Below are 6,000 nucleotides of genomic sequence, written 5' to 3' on the forward strand. Positions count from 1 at the left end.
GTGCCGTGAGCCTCAAGCAGTGCGGACGAGAAGCCCGACATACACAGCCTCCGCCCCCAGGCTCAGGGGTGCGTGCTCGGTTACCCCCAACAGCGTAAACCACGGCCGGGAGAAGGAAACAAAAACACCTCCCAAACTCATGCTCGTCTAACGGGAGAAAAATAAAAGACAAGTTATTGTTAAGAAAAAAAAATATTTCTAGAAAGCTTGAGGCTTGGACATAGCAACAGTGGTGGCAAAAGCAGGGAAGCCCAGGGACAGGACACGGGCTATGGGACTAAGTAACCAGCAACCACTGCGACCCAGCACGATCAGAGTCAGAAGGGAAGAGGTGTTACACTGAGCTTTGAACAACGGATGGGAGCAAAGGAGTGGATGCACTGACCCGTCACACACAATGTGAAAATCGTGATAACAGTTCTGCTCTGAGTAAAAGAAAACGAGACACAGGGCACAGCCGTCAGAAAAAGCCTTATCGTGGTGCAGCATTTCAGCAGAGACCTGACTGCAACTACTGCATTCCCTTCACACTGAGTTTGTATTTTTGGTGAGGCCGCAGACCTGCCTTAAAAACTGATTCCTGGGCATTCCAGCTCCACCAGTCTGTCACAGCAGTTAAACATACAGTTCCCCGCTCCCCTCCCCCCGCTCCCCTCCGGCCTCTTAGGATTCTTAGAAAAATCACTGGAGACTTGGAAAGGTGATTCACAGATGAAAGATATAGTCCTAGAAGTAACAGCCACTCTGTGCTGCAATATTCATTAGGGGTTTTAAATAGGGATGAGCAGCTGAGCAGATGCCAGGCAGCCAATGTGCTTACTAATGGCTGCACAGTCCCTCAGGGATAGTTTGGGTGGCAGGGCAATTTCTTGTCAAACGTTCTCAGAGCAAAGCAGCAGAAAAGCATAACCAGAACACCCTCAGCTGGAAAAGAAATCATTTTCACATAAACATATTGCCAACATGCAGCATATGTTGCATTCTTGTATAAAATTTCCCAAGCCACATATTAACAAATCCATCCAATCTCAAAGAACACATTCACACTCTTAACAGAAAGTCCATTTACCTTTCTGTCCTCTACTGCAGCCTCTTCTGCACTACCATTGCCACTTCCTTAGAAAATTGTTCTATTTTTAACAACTCAAGACTTCTAAAAATTAGCTGTACAGCTCATATGGTACCATTAACTTTAGTTAAGGAGATCTTTGAACCTTTACTGGCCTAGCTACATTAAGTACACCATAAAAAGACTTCCTCACAATTGCAGCAGCTTCGGAAAGAGCACAGACATATTGGCTCTTATATCATCATTCAATCTTGGAGTCACAAACTCACCTCAGCTTAAAATGGGCCATCTCACATTCAGCAGTGTCTGAGCTTCCACAGCCTTCAGGGACTGCTGCAGTGATGAAAAAAAAAAAGCCACAACAAAGGGAAAAGGAGTAACTGCATTTACAGTCATGAAGATATGAACATCAAATTAATATTATAATGAATTACCTGAACTGGTCTCTGCTTATGTAGGTCAACTGACATCAGAGGCACTTGTACCAGCTGGAGAATCTAAGCTGTATGAAGAGCAGAAAAGACATCAGTGTTTCTGGCAAGCAACCAAAACATTTTCTAATACCAAAGGCTGGTGATCCTGCCCATGGAAATACTGCACATTCCTCTGTTCTTCGTGAAAAACACTCTGCAAAAACAGTTAGCTGAAAAGAAGGCAGCAGTCAAACTGTGCAAATAGGAAACCCCTGTTATCTACCAAACGGAAAGGAAATGAATTCAATGGGAGAACAGCAGCCAAGTGCCTGAATCACTTCTTAAAATGAGATATCGGCTTGTAAGTCACACAGGTTATTTCTGAAGATTTGCCTCAAAGCTTGGAGGGTAAATCAGAATGGGTTCTGATCCACAGCCACTGCTCCTTAGCACTGTATCAGCCTAACTACAGTTAGCATTAGGCTGGACAGAAGGCTGGGACAAGGACTCCCACACAAGCCCAGATGTCACTGCAAGGAACAAGCTGCAACTAGCCCGTAAGTTCAGAAGTGCCAGGAAAGGTTTTCAACTTGTTTTTACATTGCTTAGTCCCTACAACCCCTTAAAATGTTTGCACAGAAAGCAATTTTTCAAATAACCTCCATCTACTTCAGCTCCAATTACCTGTTTGTGATCTCTGGCTGACCACAGAAGAGAGCACTTTTGTTGAGTGCAGCTCCCCAGAGCCCTGAAATGGAAAAACAAATGTGATGGTGCTAATTCTCCTTCCTTTCCAACAGCTGTGACTGCAGCTCATCCTACGGACGTGTCCATTTAGTCCATCTTCTCAGACTCAAGTGACATTCACATTGCTAACTTTCCAATTATTTCGTTATTACTTAATATTGTTTGACTATTATTTTCTCTCTACTTCCAATTATTCTCTTCCATTCTAGTAAAAGTTTGATCTTCCTCGTCATTGTCTTACGTAATACTTCTGGAGAATCAATGTGTCTAACTTAAAATTCATGTTCCCCTCTGATCCAAGAATTATATTTGCAATAGCATGAATGCAAATGGGTCGATGGCTCTAGAAAGACTTTTCTGTCTCACATCTGTTCGTGGCTCCTTCATCTGCACAGACCTCGCTTGCTCTCAGAATTCTTCAAAATAAAGAAATACATAAAAATCAAAGATGCATTTACAGTGTAGCTATGAAAAACGCAATTCTGTCCACATTCACTGCCTACTTAAACATTTTTTCTTGCATACCACAACCATGGGATTGGGACAAAAGGACTTTCTGGTCTAGGCGTGGCTGAACCTCTACACAGAGTATTGCTTCACCGAACGCAGTATGCTGCAATTCCATTCTGTGTGATCAGGCAGACCTCTGGGTATTGTTTTTGTTTCTTAATTATTTGGTCTATTAGGGAACTGCCATGACACAAATACATGGAGATTTGTTATGAGTGACCACAGGTTACAAAGAAAGTAAAGTACAATCTCAAATTATGCTAGAGGGGCTTTCAGGATAACAGCGTGGCAAGTTATTCAGTCTATAGTGATGGCAGACTCCTAGAAGCACACCTGAGCTAAATGAGGGAAGTTCTAAACACTGCACTTACTTAAGTTCTTATTTTTTTTCTGACACACACAATTTTTCACTGCCTTACTGATCAGGTCCCACCTTCTGACTCCCCGAATCACTTCAACAGAGAGAATACTTTCAATAAATTGTTTCCAGTTTATCTCCATCTGTGTAGTTTGAAATCTACATTAAACAAGGTTACATCAACTACCCCACCAAGAATGTATTTTAGACATACTGTTAACTAGAAGTGGCTGGCAGTTATGTTCTACAGCTACTACTCAAAGTGTCCCACCTGTTGCACTAGAATGACAGCAGCTTCTTTCCATGCCTAGTAAAATGCTGACCTCTCTCCTCAATTAATTCACAGCATCTTGCATATGACTTAGAAAAGACTCCATTCCTTTCCTGATACTCTGTTATCAAGGCACTTGTCTTCAGCTACTTCTGTAATCCTTGTGTGCAACTTCACTTTCATCTGCTCTTAGATTGAACGCTCTTCCCAGGCATTTTCTCAGACACCAGTGGAGATATCACCATCACCCTCATTAAACTCACGTCTCAGTGGATGCTTTCACCCCCAGCCTCTGGGCAGCAAGGAGCTTTCCTCCACAAGGAAAAGCCTGGCTGATGTGGGCTTTGCATCAAGGCAAGGGAGAGACAAAGAAAAGTATCAGCTAGGACTGTAACTACAGGACTTGGTTGGGAAGAACTTCTGGACACAGTTAAAGGAGCTTAAGAAAGCTGTCTCAGGGCGGATGTACAGTGTAACCAAAGTCCTAACAACAGCCAAAGTTTGAACACCATAGTGAAATCTCATTGCTGTCCATTGTTAATAGAAAACAAAATGGAATTATGTATGCTCCAGTAAAGATACTCGTAAGGGAGCAAAACCCTTCATTACTCTCATTTAGTTGACACGGAAAACAACACAGGCTAGCAAATTAAAAGGTCCAGCAGGCTTGTTTGCCCCAAGCCTCAAAGATCAGGTTATCTTTCCTTCTGTTGATCATGCTCACTGAGTCAGTCAGGAGAGGTGTAAGTGTTCAACTAACACAGACATTCAGTGAGGAACACACGTCAGGAGCAAATGGTACCACCTCAGATAACCTCCTGTCCTCTGGGACACACACAACTGCTCCATGTGACAAGCACCTGCGGTGCCTGGAGTTTTGACTTCCAAAATGAAATCCCTAACCCCTGGCATTCCGATGTTTCAGTGTGCCTCACAGAAGAAACTAGCTAGTGCCTGAGTAGGAGGATTGCCTGGATAAATACACAAACAGAAATGAAACACGCTTGCCAAATTCCTCTTACTGGTGGTATTGGCAGCATGAACCAACCCAGCATCTTTACTGTGAATGAAACAGTCACACAGTGTTCAGACAGTCACTGTGTGTGTAACCACGGTTCAGTGCTTTTTCTCAAATCCTATGGGGATTTCCTGACTTCCTGCTTCACAACCAACTACCTTTGCTGGGGTCAATGATACAATCCATGCTTTACAAAGGCTGCAGAACACAGCTTAGATGTGAAAGTAGGTGACACTACTTTCTCTCCTCAGATTATCGCCAATATCACCAAGCACAGTTTAATCTCCTTAGTGGTGGAGAGTTGCAATTCTGCCTGAATTTAGATACCAAGCTGGCTTTGATCCTATACACATTAATGGGTTAAAACAGCTACAACAGGTCCAGCTTTTCCAACAATATCAGCATAGCGCTGCTGGCATAAACAGACTACTAGTACATACAGCATTGAGAGATTTTGAAGCCATTTAGATGACACAGTGCGTAAAATGATCACAGCTGCCAGCTCTACAATAACACTCCCGACTGCCAACGTACTGGAAAACACTGCAGGAAATATTACTCGTGCACACAGTGCCTCTGACATCATCTAGAACAGACCAGCAAGAATAACCTCTCCAGACTTTGGTTTCTCTTACCCAAGGACAGCAATGGCTATAAAAGATTTTATAGCATGGAGTTTTTTTTCCTAGGAATAGTGACAAAGGATTCATGTAAGATCAAGTCCGTTCCATGCTTTTTTTTCATTCTAGTGACTCAGAACACAAACAGTCCCACGGTTTGGATAGTCTCCCGACCTCTGCTGAAGAACAGGGAATGCTGCCACATCTCACAAAAGTGCCTGAGGCTCATAGGCATAATTCTGAAAGTCTAAAGGAATCTAATTTAGCAACAGCTAAGCTTACTCTAAATGATAGATTAAGTCAAATCAGCAGGCTACTAACTGCAAACGAGCCAACAGCTCCATTTTGTTTAATAACATGCAACCTCCGAAAATGAACTCAAAAAGTCACCTGCAGATTGAAGATCACTGACTGAAACTGGCATTAATGGACATGCCTATGATTTTGTGAAAGAGCACCAAGATTTAGTACAAAAAAAACCAAAAAAGTCATTACATGATCTGAACTTTATTACTTAGTAAGGCTCAGCTCACACTGTGCTGGTTGGGGAGCAAAGGAAGCTGTGCAACACAGGACAATGTCACACAAAAAAGTGTCTTTCTTCATTAAACATCACTGCCTACACAGACATCCTTTTTTGTCCTTTCAAGTGGCACACACCTTTAGATCAAATTTAAGGTTATGAAACTTGATTTCAGACGAAGATGTTGAGGCAGTGAAAGGGAACAGCTGTTCCGAGGTGTGTTTCTGCCTGGCAGGCTAAGACTCACCTTTCCAGTGCTGAATTCTAAACCAGCATTCTCTCCTTTCAGTGAATCAGAAATACGTTTATAAAGTCGTGTCATTTCAGTGTGAAGGAGTACACAACACACAACTGTTTTATGAAGGTTTGCTTTCATGCAAGCCTTCAACAAACACTAAGCTGAGCTGGACAGTTCTCACTGCTGTACCCTGCTCACTATTTCCACAGGGAATGCCTTAAGAAGCAAAAAAA

Source organism: Cyrtonyx montezumae, unplaced genomic scaffold (genome assembly GCF_038088225.1).
Source record: "Cyrtonyx montezumae isolate F1298 unplaced genomic scaffold, pur_monq_1.0 scaffold_17, whole genome shotgun sequence".
Lineage (NCBI taxonomy): Eukaryota > Metazoa > Chordata > Aves > Galliformes > Odontophoridae > Cyrtonyx > Cyrtonyx montezumae.